The sequence below is a fragment of the Diabrotica virgifera genome, chromosome 9 (genome assembly GCF_917563875.1).
Source record: "Diabrotica virgifera virgifera chromosome 9, PGI_DIABVI_V3a".
Lineage (NCBI taxonomy): Eukaryota > Metazoa > Arthropoda > Insecta > Coleoptera > Chrysomelidae > Diabrotica > Diabrotica virgifera.
Window position 1 is genome coordinate 48,014,447 of NC_065451.1, and position 23,633 is coordinate 48,038,079.

The 23,633-nt window shown below is 31.0% G+C and overlaps 1 protein-coding gene across 4 annotated transcripts in view; it reads left to right on the forward strand.

The window, feature by feature from the left end:
* The window catches only part of LOC114340732 (nephrin), a 570,487-nt gene that overhangs the window by 141,390 nt on the left and 405,464 nt on the right, over positions 1 to 23,633 (forward strand). The gene's annotated exons all lie outside the window — the stretch shown is intronic.

Here is a 23,633-nt window from a genome sequence, read left to right on the forward strand (position 1 = left end):
CAAATTTAATTAATGTTATACAAGGTATGCCAAAAAATATGAATTTCACTCAAGAGTAAAGTACTTTTACATTTCACAATATCGAAAATTGTTATAAAGAAAAGTTGTTTTGAATTAAAAAATTTGTTTTAGTGTTCAATTACATCCTTCTAATTAAAATATTGTGAATAATAAAGGCACTTAACTATTAAGAAAAATTCATATTTTTTACATACCTCGTATAAAACTAAAAAAGTTTGATATCTGATGATTGTATCTTAGATTTTAGACCAGGGAGAGCATTTTATGAAGAATAACTTTTTTTTTTAAAGTAATAATAAAATAGTTATCATAATTGTAATAAAATGATGGTGAGTATCGGTAATTTGAAAAAAAAATTGATTTTTTTTTCGATTAGAATGATAAAATTGGAGATTTAGACATAGTTTCTAATTTCAAACAACTTTTCATAATAGCATTTTTTGATATTCTGGAATATAAATGTACTTTACTCTTTAACGAAATTCATATTTTTGACATAACTTATATAAAATTGATAAAACTTGATATCTGATGGTGGAGTTTTAGATTTTTGACTATCCAGAGCATTTTATTAAGAATAACTTTTTTTCATAAAATTGATAATAATAAAGTTTTCCATGTGGTTCCTAGCTACGCAGACACTCTGTATAAGAGCTTCTGTATAACAATTTTCAAATTGCAATGCCATATTCAGATTCAGCATAATCAAAAACAAAATAGAAACATATTTGATCAAAGTAAAATAATGAATTTATCGATATTTTTAAAATTATTTATACAAAACAATTGTTATTGTTTAAACAATTAATAAACAATTAGCGGCCAAATCTGCGAGTAGAACTTTTTACTTTAACATGTATATAAACTAACAAAAAAAGTTTTAGAAAAATATAAGCTTGTTTGAATTTTTCCGAAACAATGCATGTTTTCGTTCTAATTGCACTCCCCTAAATATGTATAATAAATTGTAGATTTTAAGTATACACTATTTGGCTGTAGGGTTAAAAAAAGAGCAAAGTGCTTATTGAAAATGGTGAAGATTGCCGAAACGTTTAAGTCGTAATAAAGTGTTTTATTTCTAACAGACCGAGAAACTCAGGAATTAAAAAATTGACGAGGAATTTTACTTTTTGACGTAAACTCAACAAAGACAAATTAACCGTTCCAGTTTCTGCGTTTGTGCTATAAAATAAGTAAATGAGAATATCCTGTAACCTAGAAAATAAAATCCAAACATTTAACACGGTGGTTAAATTTTAGAAGTTACCGGCATAATCAAAATTATGAGGCGTTTCTATCCCCTTTGCTTTTATCTCCTTTTGTCTCCCCCTTTTCTAATGATATTTCTAAAACAAGATTTCCTTCCAAAACTTAGCTCTTAAAGCCACTTTTCATTGCCTTAATAAAACGAACAAATGAATTAAAACGTGGCTATAACAAGATCTACAAATAAGATATGTTCCGGGCCATGGTATGTTACGTTTCTTGGAATAAAATTTAGAAAAGTTACATATTATATCTGTTAGTCTGAGAGCCAGTGGGAATTGAGTATGGTGTAATTCGAATTGACTTTATTTAAAAATACCATGTTTTTTGTACACAGGTCTGAGCGAGAATGAAAGAAGAGCTTTCTATAACCAATTAGGAGACGTACTGAGTGATATTCCAACAGAGGAGAAAGTTATAATAGGAGGTAATTTCAATGCACATGTGGGCCAAGCCAAGACAGGATATGAAACAAGACATGGGGGATTAGGCTTTGGAACTAGAAATGAAGCTGGAGATGACATGCTTGGATTAGCAACAGCATGGGATATGGCGATTGTTAACACATTCTTTAAAAAGAGAGAAACTCAACTTATTACCTACAAAAGTGGACAACATCAATACCAAATAGACTACTTCATGATAAGGAAAGAAGACATACGTGAATGCAAGGACTGCAAGGTAATAGTTAGTGAGACAGTAAGCCAACAACATAAGCTGCTTGTTCTGGACATCGAAGTAAAAAAGCGAAACTAAACAAAAATATCGGAGAGGACCACAAAAAATCAAGTGGTGGATGCTAAAAGATGAGAAAGAAGGTCTATTCAGGGAAAGAATAGTAGAAAAAATATGTTGGAACATGAAAGGAAGCCCTAACACAATTTGGAGAAAAATGACCAATATTATTAGAGAGACGGCTATTGAAATACTTGGGAAAACGTCAGGAAAGAAGTTTGAAGATAAAGAGACTTGGTGGTGGTCAACTGAAGTACAAGGAAAAATAAAAGAGAAGGGACAATTATATAAAAAGTGGCAAGAAACCAGATCGGACATAGATCTTCAAAACTATATGGTCGCCAAAAAGAAAGCGAAAGTAGTAGTAGCAAAAGCTAAAGCAGAAGCGTATGTAAACATATACAATTAACTTGATACCAGGGAAGGCAAAGCAAAGATATATAAAATAGCCAAACAGAGAGCAAAGAAAGCAAGAGATTTTAGTCAGATTAGATGTATCCGAGATGAAAATAACAAAATACTAATTCACGAAAAGGAGGTCAAAAAGAGATGGAGAAAGTATTTCGACAGTTTATTAAATGAAGAATTTGACAGACAGCCTGTGGAGTTAACGGGGACAGTAACAGCAATGGTTATCAGAATAACAAACGAGGAAGTGGCTCAAGCGCTTCAAAAAATAAAGAAAGGAAAAGCAGTCGCACCAGATGATATTCCTGGGGAAGTATGGAGAGCATTGGGAGAGACAGCAATAAGTTGGCTAGCAGGTCTGTTTAATAGAATTATGGAAGTTGGACAAATGCCAGACGAATGGAGAAGCAGTATATTAGTACCTGTCTACAAAAACAAGGGAGACATACAACAATGTACAAACTACAGGGCTATAAACCTACTTAGCCACACCATGAAAATATGGCAGAGAGTAATCGATAGACGTATACGTGAAGAAACCGAAATATCCGATAATCAATTTGGCTTTATGCAGGGCAGATCAACAACAGACGCAATTTTCATTGTAAGGCAACTGATGGAAAAATACAGGAATAAAGAGACCAACGGTCATATGGTATTCATTGATCTTGAGAAAGCTTATGATAGAGTTCCTCGAGAGATTCTGTGGTGAGCACTCAATAAGAAAGGAGTCCCTGGCGAATATGTATAAGAGTAACGACTAGTGTTAGGACAGGTGTGGGAGAGACTAATAAATTTCAGGTGAAAGTAGGATTGCACCAAGGCTCGTTGCTTAGTCCTTATTTATTCTCATTAGTTTTGGACCAGATAACAGCGAAACTACAGGGCAGCATTCCGTGGTGCCTAATGTATGCTGATGATGTAGTGTTAGTAGGAAATAGTGAAAGAGACTTAGAACAAAAACTAGAACAGTGAAGACAAGCTCTGGAGGAAAAAGGTTTAAAACTTAGTAGGACAAAAACAGAGTATTTGGAATGTTTATTTAAAGATGGAGTTACTACAAATAAAATGGTATCTTTGGATGGTGAAATGATTGTGAAAAGCAATAGTTTTAAGTACCTAGGATCAGTATTACAGAGTAATGGAGAAATAGATGGAGATGCATGCAGTAGAATTAGGGCTGGATGGATGAAGTGGAAAGAAGCGAGTGGTGTGTTGTGTGACAGAAAAATTCCAATGAAGCTGAAGGGAAAATTCTATAAAACAGCCATATGACCGGCTATGGTGTACGAAACTGAATGTTGGGCAGTGAAAAAGAAAGAGGAACAACGAATGCATGTGGCGGAAATGAGAATGCTTAGATGGATGAGTGGAGTGACAAAGAAGGATAAAATTAGAAATGAGTATATTAGGGGAAGTCTAGGTGTGGCACCAATTGATGCCAAAATGAGAGAGCCTAGGTTAAGATGGTTTGGTCATGTTCAACGTCGAGACGTTAATCACCCAACACGAAGAATAGCTGAAGTGCAGATTCCTGGAAGGAGTAGGAGAGGAAGACCAAAGAAGACCTGGGGGGAGACGATAAGACAGCACATGTTGGTAAAGGGGATTAACATTGATATGACCCAAGATAGAATTGTGTGGAGAAATGCAATTAGGGAAGCCGACCCCGCATAGGGATAAGGCAAAGAGAATGATGATGACATGTTTTTTGTAAAAGTTATATTTTAAAATACCCTAAATAAGGGTCACAATGAGACAACACGTTTTCGGATTAGGAAATCCATCATCAGTGTTCTAAAAGCCCTTAAGCTTACAGTTTAGGAAGTTAAGCTTTCCATAATGGTTACAAATCTCCTTTTTAAAATTTTAAGCTGGAAGGTGTTCTTTAGGGTGACTGGAACGTTTCCTGGTGTTTTTACTTTACAGAACTTTGGAAATACATTGTAGTTGATGCATTGGGAGATAAACCATATATCCCGTTTTATAGTACATCTTTTAGTGGCTAAACGCATGTATTGGGCAGCCAAGTTGACCATACCGTATATTTACAAAATCCACGAGGAAAATAAACTTCCTGTAGCTGGCTGTATACCATAAATCACAAAAATACCAAGTTTTTTGTAAAAGGTATATTTTAAAATACCCTAAATAAGGGTCACAATGAGACAAAACGTTTTCGGATTAAGAAGTCCATCATCAGTGTTCTAAAAACCTTTAAGCTTACAGTTTAGGAAGTTAAGCTTTCCATAATGGTTACAAATCTCCTTTTTAAAAATTTTAAGCTGGAAGGTGTTCTTTAGGGTGACTTGAACGTGTCCTGGTGTTTTTACTTTACAGAACTTTGGAAATACATTTTAGTTGATGCATTGGGAGATAAACCATATATCCAGTTTTATAGTACATCTTTTAGTGGCAAGTATTGAAATGCGTCAAATACAATCTACGATCAGTAGAAACTATAAGTACATAAAAACAGTTAACATAAAAACATATAAAATATACGCAAAAACATTCAAATATTAAAAAGATGCCTGCAAGTATTCCTCTAACGAATAGAAAGTGTTTACCAGAAGTAAGTCCTTAACTGTTCTCTTAAATACATAAATATTTGACTCTTTAACATAATTAGGTAATTTATTATACAAACGAACGCATGTTGGGTAAGGGCCCTTGCCCACAACGGTCAAGTGGCGAACACAGGGGTCACCAAATCATTTCTGTAACGAAAGTTGTAGCCACTCATTAAGGAATCATCATTTCTGCAAATAAAATTGCATCTATGTGACTTCACATAAACAACACAACTGAAAATATACAGCGAAATTACAGTTAAAATATTAATTGTTTAAAAACTGGTCTACAGCAATCCAAGCGCCTTCTAAACGTCATGGTACGAATATTTTTTTTAAGAACAAGCACCTCATTAATTCGCGAGCAATTTCCCCAACAAACCAAGCAAAATTGTAAAATTGACTGTGGTACATTCCATGTCAAATCACTCAGGCAAAAAATTTTGGATCTCCGATTTGTCTGAAAATTGGTATATAGCTTCTGCGGGACGTAAAAATAAGATATTTAAGGTCAAAAAATCTTCTTCTTCTTTTTTTCTCAAAATGTTATTTTATGCGATTTTACAGTGATTTGGTGTTTATTTAAACAAATTTGCATTTTCTACCGTAAAGTATCAATGAAAAACATAGTATTTTAATAGAAAGGACTCAAAAATGTCATTATATGGCATTACAACAAGTTATTTTGAATCAAAACAAGTTTTTGATCAAATTTTATAGTGTAAAAAACTTTAAAATACCGTTTTTTACATTTTCCTCCATTCCCAAAATACATCATCATCGACTTGGCTGAAAATTTGCCCACAGATAGCCAAAAGTTATATAAAGTAGCTATATATTAGTCCAGTCGCGATAGAATTTGACCTTGAATGCCGAGCTGCCCAAAATTTTATTTTTCTGATCTTTAGGGGAGTCAATAGTAGCCTAAGTTTAAAATCACGAATGAATTCCTCCGTTACGTTAGCCGCCATCTTGATTTTAAAGGAGAACCTGTTTTGCTCAATATCTCCGCCATTTTTAACTTTTCGACAAAAATGGTAGAAACTGAAATTGTTCCAAATAAATCGTATTTACAATTATTACAATTTCTTTTTAACAATTTTTATCGTGAGGTCGATATTTTCAAGTTAATTGTACTTACAGTAGACGCCTATATTTTTGACTATAATATTGCAATATTTTTATATATTTTTTGGTATTGTAATATAATTCAAATCCTTCTCACCACTTAAAGTGCTATGTTTTGTCTATCTGTGGGCAAATTTTCAGCCAAATCGATTTTGATGTATTTTGGGAATGCAGAAAAATGTAAAAAACGGTATTTTAACGTTTTCTACACTATAAAATTTGATCAAAAGCTTGTTTTGAATCAAAGTAACTTGTTATAATGCCATATAATGACATTTTTGAGTCCCTTCTATTAAAATATTATGTTTTTCATTGATACTTTACGATAGAAAATGCAAATTTGTATAAATAAACACCAAATCACTGTAAAATCGCATAAAATAACATTTTGAGAAAAAAAGAAGAATAAGATTTTTTTGACCTTAAATATCTTATTTTTACGTCCCGCAGAAGCTATACACCAATTTTCAGACAAATCGGAGGTCCAAAATTTTTTTTGCTCCAAAATTGAGTGATTTGAAATGGAATGACCCCTGTACATGAGCAAAATAGTAAAGTTGCCGTATATCATAACAGTGCACAGACAATCTTCGCACTACATAATCAACGTGAGAGCTCCAAAACAAATTAGAATCCAGGTAAACACCTAACAACTTAGTGGAGTGGCTATTTACCACTGACCCATTGTCAAGTTTTACTAATGGACTCATCTGCATAAAAGTAGAAGGTGAAAAGGTTACCATATTGGCCTTTGATCCATTTAAGATTAGGGCATTATTTAAACAGTAATGAGTCATACTTTTTACAAGACAGTTTGCTTTTTGTACTACATAAAAAAAATTATTGGAATCACAATGAGACAAAACGTTTTCGGATTAAGAAATCCATCATCAGTGTTCTAAAAGCCCTTAAGCTTACAATTTAGGAAGTTAAGCTTTCCATAATGGTTACAAATCTCCTTTTTTAAAATTTTAAGCTGGAAGGTGTTCTTTAGGGTGACTGGAACGTTTCCTGGTATTTTTACTTTACAGAACTTTGGAAATACATTGTAGTTGATGCATTGGACGAGTCTTTTCCTAAACTTTAAGATAGGATTTAGCCCTAATTTCGGAGAGAATTTGTTAATAAACAAAATAGCGCACTTTCTGCGCACTTTGCATTACTAATATAATATGCAATCTTTAAGATTCGATTCCAGCAATAATATATCTGCTAAACAACTTTTCCCAAAAATGGGTTTTTTTGATAACTTGCCCGGACTAATAAGGCTTGCTCCGAGCCATGGTATGTTACGTTACGTTCTTACGTTTCTTGGAATAAAATTGAGAAAAGTTACATACATATATTATCTTGACCCGGAATACGCCATGTCGTTGGATAAAGTTTGCCGTTTTGCTAACCAAGGAAGTTACTTCCTTAGCCATTAAAACTACATTAATAAACAGAGTACGACTAATGTGGAATATTCGGTTTAACCATCAGCTTTTCTTAAGAAGAAAAATTCATAAACTTTAAAAAAATGTGTTTTTCTACGACCGTTTAATAATATGCTCATTATTCGCCATTTTTTAATAGATAATAGCACCCATTACTTTACCCGTGAGTAATAGTTCATTACTCACGGGCTGAAGTTACCCACCGGTCATTACTCACGGGCTGAAGTTAGGTTCAACTGGCGAATGTCACTTTTAATATTAGTCTTATATAAACTGCAAATGAAATTACTTACTTAAACTTGTTTATTAAACATAATAATTATTGTAATGTAATAAATACTATAATGTAATATATATTATATTATACTATATTATACTATATCAATATATTATATCAATATAATATAAATATATCAATATAAATATATTTATATCAATATAAATATATTATACTATATCAATAATTAACTTCGAAAAATGTTTAAAGGATTTTTAACTGTAACAATGCGTTAGTATATTTTTTGCTTTGTTTACTATTATGAATTTTGACGTTTACCATTTTCAATGACAGTGACATTAGCGTATTTGGTGTGTTTATTGGAATTTAAAACTTATATTGTGTCTATTTTAAGTTATCTTGTGTTATATATTCTAAATGTATTATAACATATTATAGATAGTTATATTATTATTATTATATATAGTTAAATATAAATGTGCATTATAACTTTTTAAAAATACGTCCACGCACCGGTAATACCCATTTCCTATTTATTACAATGACAGTAGGTACAAAATACTTACCTATGATTTTTCGGATATTATGAAAATAATTTGAATTGACTATTTCTTGTTGTGTCTTTTACAATACATAATTAAGACAGCATTGCTAATTTGGTTGCTTACTAATTTATTCAACCGTGTACTATTGGTAAACAAAATTTATTTTTGTAAATTATAATTTTAATCTCGAGTTATTGATAATTATGTTGTTTTACTAATTAAAATAAAAAAGGTCGTAGAAAAAGTATAGTATTCTACTTGCATGTAATGGCTATTACTCACTCTGATGAATTACGACACTCGCCTACGGCTCGTGTCGCAAACTTCATCATCGTGAGTAATAGCCATCATTACATGCTCGTTGAATAATATACTATTATTCAACACTATGAATCTTTATACAGTATGGTGCAAATGAAAGGAATAAATTCGTTATTTCGTAAACCGGCAACTTTACGGGAAAATGCCGAAACAGGCCGATTTTTATTTTTAAAATTATTATATTTTGGCATATATATCACACGAGTGACGTCATCCATCTGGGCGTAATAACGTACCTAATCAATGATTTTTTAAATAAGAATAGGGGTCGTGTGCTAGCTCATTTGAAAGGTTATTCAATTCTGTATTCAGTAATATAAACATTAACATCATTGTATATACAGTCCAAAAACAATTTTTATAAGTTAAATTAATTGACAAAAAAGAGGAATGTATGTAATTTATTTAATTCAAAATACATTTACTACTGTCAGAAAACAAGAAAAAAATGGTTATTTTAAATATAAACATTGTTTTTTGCTTAAATTAAATATTCAAACTTCCAAAAAGCAGGTGCCTAACGGGAGCTGGCTTGAATATTGAATTTAAGCGAAAAGCAATGTTTATTTTTCAAATAAACATTTTTTTTCGGTTTTCTGATAACAGTTAAGAGTATTTTGAATTAAATAAATTACATACATTCTTCTTCGTCTCTTATACCTACACCTTTCATGAATCCAAACTGTGTGTCTTGTATATTCTGCGATGTATAATTATTTTAAGAACAAGTTTTAATGCATGACTCATTAGACTTATTATAGTTCAGAAAAATAAGGAAAAAAAATATAATGTTCGTGACACAACCCCCTCCAGGCCGAAACCAAATTTTTTGAGTAGTATGGAGATCTATATTAATAACCCATATGTTTCCTGCAGCCGATTTTGATGATATCTTCTTCTTTAAGTACCGTGCCCAAATTTTTAGGCGTGGGTAGCTTCCATAACAATTTGCCGATATTGTTTGATGATATACATAGTTATAAACAAGTGAAGATCAAAAAACGGCAAATTTTCGCTTTTTCGTCTATAACCAAAAAGTTAAGTATTTTAAACAAATTTGAGAGTGAGAAACTCATAAACCGTATAAAAAACTTCAATATGGCGTTCGCTGAATATGTCTATCCTTATTGGTTGCTTAGAAAATTGCAAAATAAATCAAAAATTTTGAGTTTTTACAAATATTCATAACTTGTGTAAAAATTAACTTAGAACGTTCTTATTATACGGAATGCTGAGACTTCTGGTGCTTAAAATATACCCTAAATTTCAAAGCAATTGGTCAAATAGTTTAAAAGGTATTTAATTTGTTTATCCCAAATTAATTTTTTTTGCAACGCTATAAGTCAGAAAATGATGAAGTTACAGTAATACTTTGGATAGTTTATGAAAGAAGAAGATTTATACTATTAACTTAATTAAAAAAAATGACAAAGAATAATTCTAAATGCTGCAAAATTATTTTGCAAAAACTTGTGAATTAAAAAAAGGGGGGGCTAACTTCGTCCCTAAGTGTCCTAGGACAATTGTTTTTCTTTCTAAATGTGTATAAAAATTCAGTCTTTACAAATATGAAAAAATAATTTTTCTACGGGTAACGGTTAAAAAGTTATTCTAATTGTTTATAAGTAAGCAAAGAATCGACGTGTTTTTGCAAAATAATTTTACACTGTTTAAAATTACTTTTTGTCATTTTTTTTAATTAAGTCAATAGTATAAGTGTTCTTCTTCCATTAACTGTCAGAAGTCTTACTGTAACCGCATAATTTTCTGACTTGTAGTGTTGCAAAAAAAATGAATTTGGGATAAACAAATTAAATAACTTTTAAACTATTTGACCAATTGCTTTGAAATTTAAAATATAATTTAAGCACGAGAAATCTCAGCAATTCGTGTAATAAGAAGGTTCTAGGTTAATTTTTACATAAGTTATGAATATTTATAAAAACTCAAAATTTATGATTTATTTTGCAATTTTCTAAGCAACCAATAAGGATAGACATATTCAGCGAACGTCGTATTGAAATTTTTTAGTCGAATTATGAGGTTCTTACTCTCAAATTTGTTTAAAATGCTTAACTTTTTGGTTATAGACGAAAAAAGCGAAAATTTACTGTTTTTTGATCTTCATTTGTTTATAAATATGTATATGATCAAAATCGGCTGCAGGAAACATATAGGTTATTAATATAGATGTCCATACTACTCAAAAAACTTGATTTCGGCCTGGAGGGGGATGTGTCACGAGAAAAATCTTATTTCTCTGGACTATTAGCCTATATTCTCCGCACTCATTACATCGACAGCTGGGTGAAAAGCTGATCAATTGTAATATCGCGTCATTGTCTAATATTGTATACAGGGTGTTTCATTAATAACACTAGTTTACAACCAATTTGCGACTGGAAGCAAAATGGTGTTTTTTGTTAATTAATGCTCTCTAAATATGATTATGATGGTAAAAAGTTCCCAACACGTAAGATTTTTGAGTTATGATTTTTTCAAAAAAAAAAATGAGTTATGATTTTTAAGTTATGAGTATTTTACTAAAATTTTTTTAAAACAGTCATTTGTAATATATCGGTGCGTGATCTTATCAAATTAACGTTTTTCCTAAAAATTGTGAATAATTTGGTCACACTGGGATATCTAATGTCTACAAATAACACATTAACATTTAAATAAAGAACAAACCAAAGGTAGTCCTTAATCAGTAAACCTAACCATTTAAAGTTATATAGTTCTAAACCATTTTAACGACTGTTACTCTTGCATGACAAAAGTGTCTGGGTTTTCAAGGAAGAACAAGCATAAAATTAAATATCCAGATATTACCTCAGCAATAAAACCGGTTTTTCATGGAGAAGATTTACCAGTTCTAGGACCTCGGCAAATCAGGCGAAATATTTGGAAATGTATGGTGACAAAAGTGAATCTGATGATGTATCAGAAAATAATGATTCTTATTTTCCCGAAAGCGACGTAAAAGCACCTTATTGCATCCAAAAAGCCGAATTACATGATTTAGTTCGAGACCTTCCCTTGTCCAAAGGTCATGCTTAACCCATAGGCTCTAGATTACAATAATGGATTTTTTTAATGGAATTTACTAGCCAGGACAACTTATAACATTTAAGGACTGTAACCAGGAGCTATCCTCGTTTTTTACTATGCAGGATAAAAGTGTGTTTGTGTTAATCCAAATAGTGATATGGGAAAATTGGGATATGCAAAAGACTTAATATAATTTTTGTTTCTAGTAGTGTTGAACTTATATGCATATAGTATATAAGAATTTTTATAATAAACAGCCATATTTGATGCATTCTATAACTCCAAATCTAATATTTCACATGACCAGACAATGTACGGTGGACGCATAAGCAGAAATGCGCGGAACTTTAAGAAGCAGATAACTCAAAATATATACGTGATGGAACATTTTGGTGTTTGAATTCGCATTCAGGATGCTTTAAACTCCCCGATACAGCCATTTTAACATCAGTCGCAACTTTTTTTTGTTAATTTGTTGACTAGTGTAATTGTCCATATAGTAACTGGAAAAACCTTAGTACAAAATACGAAGATTTAACCCAAAACACTTAAATAAAATGTTGTTCCTTACTGAGTTACTGAGTTTTATCTAAAAATTAAAAAACTATTTTTGCTCAGCATTTTAAAACTGTTCGGCGTATCCTTTTCATACTTGGCAGGAAGTGTAGGTACCGTACAAACTACTAAATTATATTAAACAAATGTTTTTGGCTATTAACAGAGGTGTACGACGGGGAAAGTGAATGCTTGACCCTGTTTAAATTATACGCCACTGGCGGAATTGCTATTTTAGTTCAATTTTTGGATTCTCCAACACTTTCTATCAAAATAATATACTCTTTATTCGTAACGATAAAGTCATTAGTTTTCGAGATCTTTGAAGTTAAAAATGAAACGACACGGTCATTTTGATTAATGTATTGTGTCGCTTCATTTTTAATTTCAAATATCGCGAAAACTAATCATTTTATCGTTACGAATGAAGAGTATATTATTTCCATAAAAAGTTTTGGAAAATCAAAAAATTACACTAAAATAGCGATTTCGCCAGTGGCGTAGAATTTGGGAAGGGTCAACCTGCCACTATCCTCTGTCGTACGCCTCTGGTAGTAGCTAGAAACGTTTATTTATCTTAATTTAGTAGGGTATACAGTACCTACACTTTCTTCCAAGTATGATAAGGATACGCCAAATAGTTTTAAAGTAATGGGTACAAATAATTTTTAAATTTTAATCATATGAATCATATAAATTGTTAATCAAAATAACTGTGCCGTTTCATATTTAACTTCAAATATCTCGAAAACTAATCACTTTATCGTTACCAATGAAGAGTATATTATTTACGTAGAAAGTAATGGAGAATCTAAAAATGGCGCCAAAATGGCAATTCCGCCAGTGGCATAGAATTTGAGAAGGGTCAAACATTCACCATCCCCTGTCGTACGCCACTGGTAGTAGCTAGAAACGTTTGTTAATCATAATTTAGTAGGGTGTATAGTAGTCGCACTTTCTGCTAAGTATGAAAAGGATACGTAGAATATTTTTAAAATGCTGAGCAAAAATAGTTTTTAAATTTTTAGATAAAACACTCTGTAACTCAGTAAGGAACCACATTTTATTTAAGTGTTTTAAGTTAAATCTTCGTATTTTGTGCTAAGGTTTCTCCAGTTACTATATGGACAATTATTAATGAAACACCCTGTATATATGATATACTTTTACGCTCTTCCTATCATTAACCACTTTTCTCAGTATAACGAATAGAAATAAATGATATTTAGATCCTCCAATTTTGTATCTAAAATACTCTCATTACTATCATGAATAGCAGATGCAAATGTCTGTTGTATATTCGCGTTCTTTGTTAATATAGCAAAACCATAATTTCCGTTCTAAAAGTTTCTTACAAGAAACTTTTCGGTTGCACAATACACGTTTAAATTTCAAACAGATAAATAAATGCCTAAACAACTAAGCCTTCGGGAAACGTACAGTGTATAATTTGAAGAAAACGTTTATAAAAACTCAAAAGTTTCTTTTCATTTGAATTCTTTTAGTTGCCGATGAAAAGCTCCCCAGTTTTAAAAAAGACTATAATTTTCAGCAATTGAAGAAAACAATGTATCGATAGGTCTAAGACACCGAATTAATAACAGAACTATTTTTTCTCGGTTCTCCGAATCTTTTATATAATTACAGTCAAAACCGTTTACAACGAACTTCAAGGGACTGCCGGTTTTTGTACGTTGTAGCCAGTGTTCTCTGTAAGTATATCTCGTCCAATTTACTTACCGTTGCACGTCATCCGCGCCATAGCCTGTGACACGATACCAACACGAAATATTTAGGCGGTGGGTGTGTTCTTTTTTAGAATCAAAATTATTCTAAAGGGGAACACACCTACCGCCTAGATATTTCGTGTTGGTATCGTGTCACAGGCTATGGCGCGGATGACGTGCAACGGTATGTAAATTGGACGAGGTTATAGTTCTATCTGTTATAACGAACAGGTTGCTATAAACGATATTACACTGGTAGCAACAGTCAGTTCGTTGTAACTTTATGATGCAAAAATGTGTAACTTAATCTATAGGTACTTATAATATGTTATAACATATTACACATATGTTAATATGTTATTAATATATGTGTTTATTGTACTTACGTAAATCTAAATATGTACATACATACATACATATAATAAATATGAAGATATTGGAATTAGTACAGGTAGTCAATAAACAATACTCAGTTCTCAAGTCTCAAAGTCGAGTTCTCAAAATCGTTGTACTATAAAACTATGGGCATACATACAATATTTATTTTTAAAAAGACCAAATACTGTCAATTACACCATTGGGCCTTTTGGGCCAAATGGTGTAATAATGTAAACAAAATCTTGTGATAATGGACTAGGAAGTCTAGTGTCTAAAGGACTTACAAGTGAACCCTGTCCGGATGTACCATCATAACCATAAATTAATAAAACCTTCCTTTTCATTTCGTGGTAATATCGGTACCTCGGAGAAGTACAATACAATGCCCATTTTCGTAACTTTACAGGAAAGCAATTTTAAATTTTTTTCAACAGAAAGTGTTATTACTAAAGTTATTTATTGGGATATGGAAACAATAGTATATTAGGACATTGTCTAATCTATTGTCATTTAAATCATGCATTTGTTATAATTGTTTATTATATAGTGTGTAAATAGGTCATAATTGAAAAAAAAATGGATGTTGTATCTCTCCGAGGTACAGATATGTATGCTGTAACCAATATTTCAACTGCTAGTGTTCCAAGAGATATGTTCGCTTTAACCGATTTGTTCGTTATAAGCAATGTAAATGCTTTTTTTATATGTCATTTCACCGGACCTACTATTGTGTTTGTTATATCCAATTGTACGTTGTAGCCGGTGTCGTTGTAAACGATTTTGACTGTATAATAATTTCTTATAAGTTCTGCAAAGAAGCAGCCGAGGTTTTTTAACGATAAAATAAAAACGCTGGACGGAAGGGCCGCCCGAGAACTTTATCGTACCCGATCTATTATCGTTTGGGTACTAGATACTGGCATTCTATAAAAATAACAAAGTTATTCGTTATTTTGATATTTTAGAAACACCTTGTATACTTGAAAATATTTTATGGTTCTACGCATCATTAATTCCTGCATTTGAGAGAATGTTCGGGGACACACTATAGATTATTGCATACCTAAATCAATAGACTATTAGTCATACTTTCATTTCAAATTAGTTCATTTTTCTGAGAAATTAATAGTTTACAATATTTGCATTTTACTGCATGGATTTTAATGAAATTTTGGGAGTAGCCCAAAGCCCAATCTCCTAATTCAAAGTCTATCCTATATACTATATACTATGGCGCTTTTATCATGGGGGCGCACCGTATAAAACAAAATTTCTACCAATCTTCATCTAATATATTATTTTCTTACTCTATGTTTTTTTGTATTATAATATTTTAATTTCACAAATATCAAACTAATTTGATTAAATTCAGAAATGTCAAACAGTAAAACGTTCAGTTGGCCTATCTTTCCACAAGCTAGGTACGTGTAAGTGGCAAAATGAGTATACGTTTCGATTTTAAAACTTAGCAATCTAATAAACGCGGGTTCGAATCCCAATGCAAGTTTTTATTTTTTTATTTTTTTTTATACATTTTATGATTGTAAAAATATTTGTTATATAATTTTTTTTCAGAAAATGCATATTTAGTTAAAATTTTTGCCAACAATTATTGTTCAGAAATCATTTGTTTGTGGCATTTTTCAATGTGTTTGTGTGTGTTTTATTCTTTTATTAAAAATTTTTGGAAATTAGTAAGTTTTAAAATTAGTTTAATAATTAATTAAAATATAAATAAACTGTTTAAAGTACATATATTAATTTCGTTTGAATCATATAATAGAAGTATAACTTCTTACGTGCGTACAAAGTACACACACATTCTTTTTTTTTAGTCAGCCAAGTATTTTTGTTGCTCTCGTTGTTTCTACGTTAACTTCCGCTGCAATCTCGCCATAGTCTGATAGTTCTATGCAAACTTCCCTTTGCTGGATAATTGATACATTCTCCTCCATTTTGTTTTATCGACCTTGTTAAACGATTTAGTTCTGCGTTTAAATTAATGTAATTCGAATCGACAGATTCCTATCTGATGAATGCACTTTGAAGAAGGAAGTGCGCCAAGGATGCGTTTTATCTCTCAGATTATTTAACATCTATGCAGAGTTCATAATGCGCAGGGTCTTGGATGAGAGGGAGCACTAAACCTAGTTTTTGTCAAGATAGCTAACTTGCGTTTCGCAGACGATACTACACTTTAGCTTCTACTCCAGAAGAAATTGCTTACCTACTTAATAAACAGCTCCAGGTAGAAAGTGCTGAGTTTTGACTTAGGATTAACTACAACAAAACCAAAATCATGGTTATTGGTCGCCAACAACACTTTCCTAAAACCCAAACTATTGTGGGGTGCAGTCTCCTCTATGAGATATCTTGGAACTCTACTTAGCAATACAGGCAGTTGTAAACCCGAAATTCCAAAGAAGCAGCAATGACTGAACTAAACGGGATATGGTGCGATGGTCACATTACTATGACAAACAAAAAGAGACTCGTTATATCCCCGGTCTTTTTTTATATTTTACTATGTATTCGAGATAGAAAGTTAAAGATTCATATACACCACGCAAAGACGTTTTTGAAATGTGGATATAGAGACGACTGCTTCGAATTCCATGGACGACTCTACGCATGATTGTCTCGGTACTAGATGGAATTACTCTGAAATTCTCTGTTTATAGGCTATTGATTATGTACTACAGAAAGGAACTACAACGTTAATGAGGTTTTATTATTTCATATGGTCAATGAATCTCTATATATGAAAAAACCGTGGAGTGCTACCATTTAAAGGGGTGCGTTTTTAAGAAATGGTTGAATTAGTCCCTGGGCACAGGTTACATTATGGTGAGTTCTATGCAATTTTGGTACAAACACGTCTACATAAAAATTGTTCCTGGTTAAATTCCCTATCTAAATCGAACTTTTTAAAGTCAATGATACCTTTTTTTACAAAAATATATTCAAAAGAAAAAGTACAAAGAAACCCAAAAGAAAGAAATTTTGTTTTTTGTCCCATAACTTTTGTCCACGGGGATATAGGTATAGACATTGCTTCATAGAAAAAAAACTTACACATTTTTTCTTTAAAATGGTGTTTGGTAGAGGTCGTTAGGATTTACAGTTTTCGAAATATGATTTTTCAAAGTTCGCCACTTCCAGCAATTTTGGGCAATTTTCCTTGTTATTTCGCAAATATTGTTCTGTAACTTTTTTCTACGTAACTTTAGGCATATGCAATGGTACATGTAAGAGGAATAGAAATCAACTATCTTTAAAATGGTCTACTGTATAATGTTGTACGACTTCTTTTAAAGCGGTTATCTTTTTCAAGATTTTATACTTTTAATGAGTTTTTATATTTTATATTAAACTTCAAAATATGGATTAATTCCAATATTTACTGTCAAAGCTCCTGCACCACAAGCTTTTCTTGAAAAAATAGCATGTAAATGTACCAAAGGATGTACAAAAAACTGCGGTTGTAGGAAGATAGGAATTAGTTGATCAATATTCTGCAAATGGTGCATGTGCATGGGTACTAATTGTGGGAACTCTAAGATAACTGAGGTGTCAGAGGAAGATATTGAAGCTAGTGCTAACGAAGAGACGGACTTTGATTTTAAAATTTTTTTAAATGTCAACGTTTAAATAATGTTTACTAAAGTGATGTTTTCTAAGACTAATGTTTATGTAATTTTTGTAAAAGAAATAATTTTAAATAATACAGGTAAAAATATATCAAATAATCACTGGGTTTCCATTATTTAAATATAGATGATACACCATTTTAAAGAACAGAAAGTAAGCCCTCTTTAATAAGCAATATAATATTAATATTGATTATTATAATATTAATATTGATTATTGATTATTAATATTAATATTGTATATTCATGTACAAGAAAAAAAAGTTGTAATGAGAAATTTAAAAAATAATGCTAAAATCAAAAATCGTTGCAAGTACTTATTACATTTTGAAAAATAATATCTTATTCAAAAATAATCCTAGAATTTTTTGTAATACACCATTTTAAAGTAAACAAATAAGCTTTTTTTATTATATAATATAATATATACCTAAATGTAGAAGAAAAAAAGTTATAATGAGAAATTACAAAATAATCGTAAAAAATGTAAAAAAAAATACTTTTTTATATTACGTATTATATAATATATAATATAATATAATATTATATATACTATATATAATATTATATAATATATTATATAATAATACTATTTTATTTTTATATTATATTACAAAAAATCGTTAAAAGTATAAAAGCTTAAAAAACCATAATTAAATCACTTTAAAAAAAGTCGTACAACGTTATACAGTAGACCATTTTAAAGGTAATTGATTTTTATTCCTATTACGTGTATCACTGCATATACCTAAAGTTACGTAGAACAATGTTACACAACAGTATTTGCGAAATAACAAGGAAAATTGCCCAAAATGGCTGTGAGTGGCGAACTTTGAAAAATCATATTTCGAAAACTATAAATCCTAATTACCTCTACTAAACAAAATTTTAAAGAAGAAATATGTAGATTTTTTTTCTGTGAAGTAATGTCTATACCTATATCCTCGTGGACAAAAGTTATGGGACAAAAAACAAAATTTCTTTCTTTTGGGTTTCTTTGCGCTTTTTCTTTTGAATATATTTTTGGTAAAAAAAGTATCATTGACTTTAGAAAGTGATATTTAGATAGTAAATTTAACCAGGAACAATTTTTATATAGATATGTTTGTACCAAAAGTGCATAGAATCCACCATAATGTAACCTGTGCCCAGGGACTAATTCACCCATTTCTCAAAAACGCACCCCTTTAAATGGTAGCACTCCGCGGTTTTTTTCATATATAGATGTCCGTTGACCATATAAAATAATAAAACCCCGTTAACGTTGTAGTTCCTTTTAGCTATCTTATTTTGATTATAATCAATAGCCTATTATCTGGGATTTTAAAGTTCTCTTAACCCAATTAAAAACAGCGAAAACTATTACGTAAGCTTTATGTCCAGTAGTTTACCGAAAACGGCAAAATTCATGACGCTATTCATTCTAAGTAATAAAACAGAGAGAACAACGATACAATCGAATAATTTAAAGCTAGTTTCACTTGTTGCATCTCCACTAACCCAGCCCTTCACTATATTTTCAACTAAACAAAATGATATCGTGGTAACATAGTTTCCGAACCATTTGCACTAATGTATAAACAGACCACACCAATAGCCGCGAATAACAATTTCAACTTTAGGCCCAAAATGCCCGATTTACATTTGAAACGTATTTCAACAATTCCGCGATCCGCAAAAGTATTTCGAGGGATGTTCTGTGATTTAAAACCCTAATGCAACATCAAACATGGTTGCGTTAGTTAACTAGTGGTTTTCGGTTAAATAATTTAACTGAATCTCCTGAAGTTTTATGGAAATGTGTATATTTATTTATAGTGTATGCGCCAAATAGTGGTCACCGTGGAATTTTCAATTCTAGTTGAAAGACTGATAAATTTTGTACACACTTGAATGAATGAAGAAAGTGAAAAAAGTATATTAAAGTGTGTAAATGTATTTAATTTCCTTAGCTAAGCGCTTTCGACATATATGTCATCTTCAGAGCTTATGGTCAAAGTATAAAAAAAAGAATGTGTGTGTACTTTGTACGCACGTAAGAAGTTATACCTCTATTATATGATTTAAACGAAATTAATATACCTTTTATTTATATTTTGTTTAAATATTAAACTAATTTATACTTACTACTTCTCAAACATTTTTATTAGAACAGTGCCAAAAATTAAAATAATAAAAGAATAAAACACACACAAACACATTAAACAAGCCACAAATTATGTCTGAACATTAATTGTCGAAAATTTTTTTAACTAAATACGTATTTTCTGAAAATACAATTATATAATAAATATACTTACAATCATAAAATGTATTAAAAAAAAACAAAAAAGAAACTTTCTATTGGGACTCGAACCAGCGCTGATAAGCGCGGTTGGTATTGGAATTCATTCGCCTTCAACGCTTAGCCACGGACACTATTGCCCGATTTCACCAACGATACCTAAATATTTAAGAATTACCTAAGTGGGTTTAAGTACTTCCTAACTCTAAAACCGATTTCACCATACGATAAGAATTGCCTAAACTGCTTAAGCATTACCTTACGTTAGGATACGGTTTTCGATCTCCCTAAACTTTAGGTATTACTTATCGTTGACAGTCAGGTTATGTTTTTACAATTTTGACTAATGTACTTGTGACGTTTGTCAATAATTTGATTCCTACCTTAATTTATCTGTTATTCTGTAATATTAGGTATATTAGTAGTTGTAATTTTGTATTATCTTTTATATTAATAATATAATATGTGTTGGAAAATATAAAAAATCATTTGGAGTTTTTTACAGGTCTATTGACAAAATTATGGATGATAGTCTACCTACTACCTAACAAACTAGTGTTGTGTTTCAAATCCCATTCATGATATCACTAAAAGTGTGTCATTAAAAATTAATAATAAAAGAAGCAATTTTCAACATATTTATTTTAAAATTATATCATTAACGACAATTCAACTAACTTTAATTTTTCGTCATAATACTTATGTGGAATTGACAACTCTTTTATTTTCCTCTATTTCACTGTACATATTATACAAATAAGATACAAAACTTAAACAAACTTAATTCACAAATAACTAGCTGCTAAATAAAATAACTATAACAGTACAAAACTGAATAAAACCAACTTGGCAAACAAACAATAATGACAAATAATCGAAAAAGTAAGGTAATGTCATCTTATTCTTCTTTTTATTTATCAAAAATAGTTCAAACATACCCAAGGTAATACATAGGAAAGCATTTCCTAGATAAGCATTGCTTTTGGTTGTGAAACGCGATTGTTTCTAAGTATTGACTTAGGCAGTTCCTATCGATAAGAATTACTTAATAAAGCAACTATTTAGGTATCGTTGGTGAAATCAGGTGTATGTGTCATTATTTACGAAGATCGACTAACTAAACGGATTAAACTTGTGATATTTTGATATTTTGAAAATTGATCAAATTATTTTAATTTTGAATTGAAATGATTTAGAATTAAAAAAAATACAACAAAACATAGAGTAAGAAAACAATATATTAGGTGAATATTGATGGAAATTTTGATGGTAATCAAATTATATAAATAAAAGTATTACATACTATGTATTTTGGCAGATCAAATAGGTAGGTTTATACCCATGATACATTAACAATTATTACGTACCTGTTGCTTTTAAAAACTATTTAAAAGTCACTACAATATTATAAACTTTTTTGTTTCTGTCCTCACAACAATAAAACTAATATATTATACATTTGTTTACCTTTACCTCCAAACCACAGCTGTCCTACAGCTGCCATATCGGATAATTTTTGACATGTCATTTGAACATCCAATCAGAACAAAGTTATAATTCGCATGCGCCGGGCTGATAGGTTTTAACATATAAAAATTCACCCTCTATCGCCGGTAAAGAAGTATAACTTCATAAAGTACCACTACTTCGAGATGTAGGTGTTTGCATATTAAAAAAGTTGGTCTGTTGTGCAACTCCGGATGATGAAAGATTATTTCAATTTTAATTAAAAATTGTAAAACAGTAGAAACAACCACTTAGACGTTACAAACATATAAAATTTGGTCATGGTAAGGTAACTGCTCGCATCACTCGAAAATGGTTGGATGATACCTTACCATGATCAAATTTTATATGTTTGTAACGTCTAAGTGGTTGTTTTTACTGTTTTACAATTTTTACAATTTTTAATTAAAATTGAAATAATCTTTCATCATCCGGAGTTGCACAACATACCAACTTTCTTAATATGCAAACACCTACAACTCGAAGTAGTGGTACTTTTTTTATACTTTGACCATTAGCTCTGAAGATGACATATATGTCGAAAGCGCTTAGCTAAGGAAATTAAATACATTTACACACTTTAATATACTTTTTTTACTTTCTGCATTTTCAATTCTAATGGGCAAATTCAACGCTTTCTTATGGATTTTTGGCTGCTGATTACGAATTTCGGGGCTGGATTTCGATCCGAGTGATCAACAAATTGATATAAACAATTTAATTGTTTAAAAATTATTTATACACCTCTGGCTCATAAACTAAAAGAGGCAACAAAATTTTTTTTCAAATAAAATTTGTTTCTTAATAAACAACAAAGAAAATGGCTTTTACTATACTTAAATCCAATAATTAGAACTCAAAATATTGTAAAATACTCGAGAAAAGAACACTGAGATCTCGAGATTTACTATTAGTCGATTTAACAAAAGCATATGACACCGTGCCCGTTGCGAAGTTGTGGAAAGTATTGGAGAAAACCAGTATCAGCGTTACACTAATCGTTCCTATTAAAGAGCTATATAAGAACACAATAGCAAAAGTTAAAATAGGAAAAGAGGTGTCTAATGGTTTTCAACTAACAAAAGGACTGAAGCAAGGTTGTTGTTTATCTCCCATACTGTTCAAAATATATATCGATGAAGCACTCAGGCACTGGAAGAAGAAGTGTAAAAGGATGGGGCTATCTATTGGGGATGAAACGTTATATACGTTGCACTATGCAGATGACCAGGTAGTTATTGCCCAAGACAAAGAAGACCTGGAGTATATGGCTAGAAAACTAATGGAAGAGTACAAAAAATGGGGCCTCGAAGTAAATGTCCAAAAACACAATATCTTTGCGTAGGAGGAGAAAATACTGCAGATGACCTCGACTTAGAACATGACACTATTAAGAAATGTGACCAATGTACATATTTGGGGGTAAAACTGACAAAGTCAGAAAGAAGTGATGAAGCCATAAAAGACAGAATAACCAAACGAAAACAAGTTATAGGTGCGTTGAATTCAATATTATGGCAAAAAAATATAAGACCGGAAATGAAAAAAAGAATATATAATACCATATTAAAACCAGTAATCGTCTATGGCTCAGAAGTGTGGCAGTTATCACAAAAACTTAAAGGTAACCTATTGGCAGTTGAAATGGATTTTTGAAGGAGAGCAGCGGGAAAGTCTAGATTAGAACATGTGAGAAATGAGGACATCAGGAGACAAATGAAAGTACAAAGATCAATTATAGAAGACATCGAAAAACAACAACTAATATGGTACGGACATGTTAGACGTATGGGATAAGAAAGACTACCCAA